General features: G+C 33.2%; 1 pseudogene; it reads right to left on the bottom strand.

The window, feature by feature from the left end:
• Window positions 1–2,995: 2,995 nt before the first annotated feature.
• On the bottom strand, window positions 2,996–7,804 carry LOC145045990 (conserved oligomeric Golgi complex subunit 3-like; annotated as a pseudogene).
• Window positions 7,805–8,079: the final 275 nt, after the last annotated feature.

An 8,079-nucleotide genomic window follows, 5' to 3' on the forward strand; every position in this document is an offset into this window, starting at 1 on the left:
ACCAGACTAAGGTGACAAACCTTACCTATAAACGTTCGGCACCGGAAAAATGTCAAGACAGGCGAACAGTCATTATCAAGTATGGTTATAACGAGTCACAGAAAGAATAACGACGACACAAACTTACAAGAATATGCATACTACACATCTTGAATACATCATATGAAACAATACATTTACTTCATTACTCGGGTCTTATGGGTTTTAAGATCACAACGCTTATATCAACGGGAAACATCGGGTTTTCTAGGAACCACTTACTACACATTATAGTTTTTCAAAGAGCAGAAAATAAAGGATTTTCTGGAAACTCTTTTTCATACATTGTCGGAAACAAAAACACACATGCTATAATACAAAATTTGAAAACAAAACCTACAAAACATTTTTCTTACACAAAATATCGGATTTATGGTGTTTACAAAGTGATACAAAGTTTTCATACAAATACTTTTATGATTTCACCAACATTTTATATGTTGACGTTTTTCAGAATTGTTTGTATTCTTAGGAACTCAATAAGCAAGTATAGAGCCTCAGATTACTGGATATTTTGCTACATTATGGAAATTTATTACTAATGTCACTTTTGTTGTAATATGTGAACAAATACACTATGTAAAACAAAGTAAGCTTGTATTTCAATGTATGATGTGTGGATTGCTATGTTTCATTTATATACAATTGTGACGATACTACACAATGACGTTATCTGCCTCCGGACGTTTCCGTCGTTCTGGTCTGAGGGTGTGACATCATCTGACAATATTGTACAACAATCACGGTTAAAAAAGGATTATATGATTATATAATATTTACATATATGATTTAATTAATTTTGTTTGTCAATAAAACACATACAAGACTCATACTCAACAATATTTGTATGTCTAGATGATATCATAAGCCACGATGAAAACAAATTTATATTGTTGTAATGTAAATAATAGTCATAATGAAAAACATTGTGTGTATGTAGAACCTTTATAATCATGGTTCAATTGTTTTTTTTAATGTAAAACAGATATAAAGTATTCATATCCCTATTCTAATAAAAGAATATTTTTATTCTCTTTTAATCATGTGTTATTTTATTAGGTCTCATAATTAATGTCATGTCATTTGACAACCTATTGATTCTCCATTTTAAATTTTAAATTTGTCACTTTAATTACATTAAATTAATAACATTTAAATACAAATTAAAATAAAGTTAGTACATATTATAATGTGATATAATTTTATGTATTTATTTAAATCAATAATTATAATTTTATATAATTAAAAAATCTCCTAATTAATAATTTATTTAGAATAATTGATTACTAATTTTAAGGTTTTTACAATGAAAATTTAATTAATTTTGTAACTATTGTTCCCACAGATTATAAACTAGTTCATACCAAAAATAATTTAATGTTGTCATAAGTTATATGATAGTCATATTAATAAATTGTCTTCAAAACATTTTTGGCATGGTTTACTTAATTCTATGTATCTAAACTAGCATAAAAACCCGGGCTTTGCCCCGGGCCGTTATTTGTGTTTTTTATGAAAAAATATAATTTTTTTACTATAATGACCAAAAGTGTCAAAATGATTTTTTTAAATATACGAGAGCTCTTAATACTCATATTCACCAACCCATGGAAAAAACTTGAATTTTCATCCCCTTCAAGAACCGATTTGCACCACGCCTTTTGTCTTAAATCAAGCACTTTTTTTATTTTCTATGTCATGAATTATTAAAATAGTGTCTGATCTTTCTTTTATGGAGGCTTCATCAAGGTCAATGACTTCAGCTAACATATCCAGAGCCACTACTTTGGTTTTAAGAGATTTCACTTCTTCATCCTTCGTTTTGTTAATTGTTAGACACCAAACTTTGATTTTTTTTAATGATTCTCAACTTTCGGGATAACCTTTCAATCTTTGAGAACATCGTTAAGCCGCTGGTATTTACAAACCAAGAATCCTTAACCACGTCCCCTAAACCCTTGTCTAAGAACCAATAAGAGAAGAATTAGAAAGGTAGTGGACCAAAATCTAGACTATTAGTATTCAACATAATGGGACAATGGTCAGGGTATAAACGTGGAAGAGCAAGCGTGTTAGAGTTGGTCCAAAACTGAAGGAACATGTTAGATACTAGAAACCGGTCCATTTTGCTAAATTTGGAGCCCTCCGTGTTCATCCAAGTGTACTTCCTCCCACCCAAGTGAAGATCGACAGGACCACAGTTAGCAATGAAGGAATTGAAAGCATGAGCGCAATTGACCGAGAACATTGAACCTTTCCTTTCTTCTTTAGATCTAACTTCGTTAAAATCACCGCAGAGAATCCAGATCTTGTTTGGATCTGCTGAGATCAAATTTGAAAGTTGATACCAGAGGACATTTTTTTCCTATTGTTCTTGAGGAGCATAAATTTTCACTAAACCACATTCTTTTTTGATTGATTTCTAGGTACCCATGATGGAAAGAAACCTTTTGCTTTAGATAATTGAGCCAAGTTCAAGAAAGCATGGATCCTAGATAGTCAAAATCCCACCAGAATTCCCAATAGAACCTTCCCCAGCCCACACAAAATGCTTATTTCCCTACAAGGAACGGATAGAGGTGTCACTCGTACACTCCCTTTTGGTTTCTTGAATGCAAAGTGTATTTATTCTCTGATTTCTGATTATCTCCTTGACCCAATCTTTTTTTACATCCTTCCCTAACCGATTTATATTTAAAGAGAGACATTTTATCATGGAGTTATTTTTTCCCCTTGCTCATTTGTAACCTCATGAATCATATCAGAAAACCCATCCATAAGGAATCCATAACAATTTCCAGTTTTAATAGTTTCATGAATTTCATTGCAAGAAGAAAGTTGATCACTAGAATTCTCTCCCTTATTAATCACAAGTTGTGACAAACATGAATTGCGTATCAAACGGGAGTTGACAGAACATATAAAGTTTTCTGAATCTGAGGAAAGTTCGACCTCCTTAGGCAAACAGAAAGAGGGCCCACTTACCACCTGAAAGGTGATCGTGTCTGAAGCATGTTCCATTTTTTTTCGTTCGGCAGTCACATGGAGGTACTAGAGATTTCATCTTGTGTTGCTTCCTTTTCTTGTTACTTCTCTTATCTTTCCGATTCCAAACCATGTTCGTCTCTGAGTAGAAACCACTCTCTTCATTAAAATCTACATCTTCCTCCTCGAACGAGAGGTGATCGTCTTCGCTTTCGGAGATAAAACTGGAGAATTGTTGTTGTAGATGTTCCTCAAGAACTTCAAATTCAGGAATATGCTTGATAGGATTCGGAGCCTGATTAATACGAGCATTGGGTTCCGATGCATTATGTTCCCCTGTATCACTTTTATTTTGATTGCAATCCATACTAAGTGTAATATTAAGCCCAACACCGTTAGGTCCAGCAAAAGGGATGGAATTGTATTTCCTGGACTTAAGGTCTGAGAGATCAGAACTTGAGTTTTGGGCTTGAAGATCTGTCCAATTGGGATTGCTTTTATTTTCTGTGACATTCCCATTTTCACGGCCTGAAAAGACCGATTTTGTTTATGCTTTATAAAAATCAGAGTACCTTTTTTAATAAAAATGTTGCGGAATTTGTTCCCAGTAAAACATGATAAATATGTTATCAAATCATTTCCGATGAAAGGTATTTGTATTCATTTTAAAACATTTGGGATGTCATCGTCAATACAGAAACATAAGCATAAACATAACTTACATTCATTATCACTTGTGATTTATATCTCCTTAATCTCTCAATGTAATGTGACTTCATATTAACACTTGTGATATAAATAAGCTGAGTGGGTCAGGTTGGGAAACCTGGTGAGTACATAGGGTTTTCAACCCACAATAAATAAGTTTATTAACTTTATCAAACCAAACAAACCTGATTACCCTTTCTCGTTATCCTTACTTTATGTCCCTAAAACATCTAACACAAGGGACTTAGTCTAAGGACTTCCATCCGGGTGACAACACATGCTTCAGGGGTTCCTCAGCAATTCATGTCAAATAAGGCAACCATGTGGGGGATGGAGTACTGTTGGTGAGCACACAGTTCAAATAAACACCTACAGGTTGCGAGCCTGCTAGCGTTCCAGTGGACTATCTAGAATAGTCTGTAGTCGTCATCTATGTTCAACTAGATGACTGGATCATCAATAACATCTATATTGAGGCCTCTCATTATTTTATTTGGTCACACAACAACTATTACATCTACCCATGTTTTACCCAACACATTTTGTAGATATAAAATACATATACAATTTATATCATTTAAAACGTGTATAAAAACATTTCACCCAACATAGACAACAAGTATTCAGAAAATATGCACACATATCACGTAATTTATATTAAATACTTCATATCTATGTGTAAAATGAAAGGGACCACTCACTCACTTGAAAAGGTGGTGATTCCGAACTTAGACAGCGCTTCGCTTCTTAAAAATAATTTCCTTCGACGAAACCTAGTATTATTACCACTAGAGTTTAGTCTATTATTCTCCGAGACTAATTAATAGTCTAGCTATTATTACTACTATATAAGCGTTAAACAATACTTATATAAACCATAATAATAGCCCAAGTACTTATTATAAGTTCCTAGTAATGTTACTATAATTAAATAAAAGCTATATTAAAGATAGCGTAGGCGTAGCTCACTTACAGCGGGTTTTATAGAAAAATTGGGCTTTGCTTGGAGCAGTGTTCCCAAGATGAAAAGCTCTTCTTATTGGAGCCGTCGAGCACTCTGGGGCTTTCGCCTCGTGCTAGGGAGGTTCCGTAGGCTTTTTAGAGTGTTTCAGGGCTAGAGAGAGGTTCTAAAGAGAGAGTAAAGAGAAGAAAGAATGGGAAAGGTGTGAAGAAAATGAGGGTGGGAGAGGTTCTCACTACTAGAAAAACATCCTTTTACGATGCGCAATGCGTGTTGTGAAACGCTCAGACGATGCGCGAATGCGTGTCAAGGAAGGCCCTGTCATAACGAGAGACGACACGCTTTTGCGCGTTACGACGCGCGTTTAGGACACACATTGTATATCATTATAGCCACTGTCATAAATGAAGATAACACGCATTTGTGTGTCATAAAATTCAGCAACCATTTACAATATGCATATACAACATGCCTTTACGATACTCTTTTACGCATAATACAAAAATATAGAAAAAATATATATACCAAAACAATCAATTTCATCCAATAACATCATGTCAAAAAATTGAAATACATTGATATTAAAGGGATCTTATTGTACATTGTTATTAAGAGGTTTTCCCTAACTATATAACCTAATACTACATTGCTATAAAGGTGCACCTTCTTGTTTTAGTAACTCATCATTAAGCTGTCTAAAGAAACTCTAAAACCCTTCATGTATCCAACCAATCAACATGTCTCTTAGCTTCAATATCAATCCCAACTCTTGATCAAAAACAACACAGAAATCCTACACAATAATCATGTCAGTTAGGAAACAACATAGCTAAGAAGCTTTACTAGTTCAACTTGACTAGTGATGCGATTCTCAAACTCCTCCATGACCTAACTTAGCATAGATTCTACAAGTTGCATAAGCAAAATAGTATCATAGCAAACATGAGAAATCAGTTGTTGTGGTGACATAAACTTGCAAAGCACCAAATTAGACTTATCATGGGAACCTCATCAGGTTTCTTATCAAATAGAACTGCACGGAAAAGCATGTTTAGTGAGAAAAACATTTTTGTGATGATTTTTTAGCACATATAGGAACTAATCCAAACTTGAACTGTGATCTTCATTCCACAAACTGTTTGATAATCAAATAGCTCTTGCATAAAGGGTATATAAGCATAGGTGCATGATTATATATACCTGATATGACTCATCCTAATGGTAGTCGACCTTGACAAATTTGACTTTGACCAATCAAAAGCTAACTGTATACCTTCTTTGTGGTAATTTGACTTTCCAAAACTCGAGTCAACAGTTTCCTTGCCAAAGAAGTTGACCTTGACCAATCAAATAATCAGGTTTGACCTCTAAGGATTCATCTTAGATGCTCCTAAAGTGATCACATAAAAATGAATACAAACTTTCAGTTTCTTCTAAGAGATAATTGTTTTTTTCTTTTGAGAAGTTGAAGTAGATACTAACCAACAAATGGGAGAAGCTGAGAATTCTATATCAAAAGGTGCAATCTGTTCTCTTAATATAAGAAGATGGTTAATGAGAAAAAGTTGTCCATCCATTTGTGATGATCTTTTTGCAACAAGTTTGCTTGCTTTCTGTAGCAAACAGATAAAATGAAATATTCAAAGACGTTAAAATAATTACAGACCAAATGTTGAAACAAATCTAAAGCAATTAAATTCACTTACTTGGATGGATATAGAGCAAACCTCAACAGCTTCCTGGAGAATGCAAGAAAAAAAGGAACTGAATTAAAAAATAAAAACTAAAAATATATTATTGAAAATTCACAGACCTGTGCAAGGCCAATAAAAACTGCTTGCTCCAGACAGTTATATAGTTTTGAGAGATAGGATACAGTTTTTTCCAGTGGAGGGTACCAAGTCTTGACAACATTTGAACTCAGTTCAATCTACAAATTAATATTTTAAAAATTATAGAATTTATATAAACATATATAAAACATATATAGGATTAAAATGTGATTTAAGAAGTATGTTACAGAAGTGGGATCTGATTTGATATCAGGTGATTGTTCCAACTTTCCATGGTCATCTAGATCTTCATCCAGTAGGGGATAATTTGCTATCTAAGATGAACATAAAACAGAATTTAAATTATGGAGATAACAGCTTATTAGTAATGAAATGATTTCAATAAAAGGATAATATGAAATGACGTAATACCTCATCACGAATATGTGTTCGAGCACGAAAGGTTAACCTTTCATTAATATCTGCTAAAATTCAGTCCAATGTAGGCCGAATTCCAGCCAAAGATTCACTTCTTCTGCTCAGTTGTTTACCTACCACTTCTATTTTGAGAATATCCACAAGTTCACAAAGAACATCAAGATTTGTTTCATGGATTAACTTTGGTCTCAGTGTATCATACAAGAAAGTACATCTATAAACACAAAATCAACATTTCAATTGTCAACAAATACACATTAAAGATATATAAAAGAATTCCATTTATAACTTACAGTGGATCTACCAAAGGATTCAGACTTGTTATATCCTCTGATGTTGATGGGAAGAAATGATCAAACAATTGGTGCTCCAATTGGCAAACCTGTCGAAGTGATTACAATACAAACATAATTTTTATACTATTTTTATTCACATACATAAAAGCAAAAACATTATAAATTAGATGCATGCATCAAGTATGCACATCCGGACCTGGTTAAAGAAGGTAAGGTCTCCTTTTTGGAATATTCTGAAATGCTTTGAGATATTATGCCTTTTACCTGGATGGCATAAATAAGATGAATAATTACAATCACATCATATAGTGAAATTTCTAAAAAGAAAAGTAAAAAAGTGAAAGCTCACCAAAGATAGGTGTTATTCATAGTATATTCTGTGACATTCTGAAAAAAATTTGAACATACTCTTTCCTTGAAGATCTTCTTTCGATTTCGTCATGTACTGGTTTAAGTTGTGCATATGTGGCTACTATTAGGTTTATTTATTAATGGAGTTAAAGGGATCATCATGTAGAAAGTAAGATATTTTTTACCTCACTTGCAGCTGCCTTAAAGCGGACATATATGATAGATGCCTCAACACCCTCAGATAATGTTATCATTAAGAAGCATAAGTTACTTATTGCTTGATGATACTAAGACTAGTAACTTACCATCACCATGATTGTTAGTATGTGTAAGATTGAAATTGATATATCATGCATCACCAAGCCTCGTGTCATACAGCTAACAAGTTCTTTGTTTCCACCAGCCATGTCTTTTGAATTTCTGCTCAAACGAAAATTCAAAAATGAGAAATTCATAACCAAGAGTAAATAGATATAATGATATGAACGCCAAACAAAAACCATGGATTTTCAAATTTTGTTCTGTTGAG

This window comes from Lactuca saligna, chromosome 5, assembly GCF_052625555.1.
Source record: "Lactuca saligna cultivar CGN05327 chromosome 5, ASM5262555v1, whole genome shotgun sequence".
Lineage (NCBI taxonomy): Eukaryota > Viridiplantae > Streptophyta > Magnoliopsida > Asterales > Asteraceae > Lactuca > Lactuca saligna.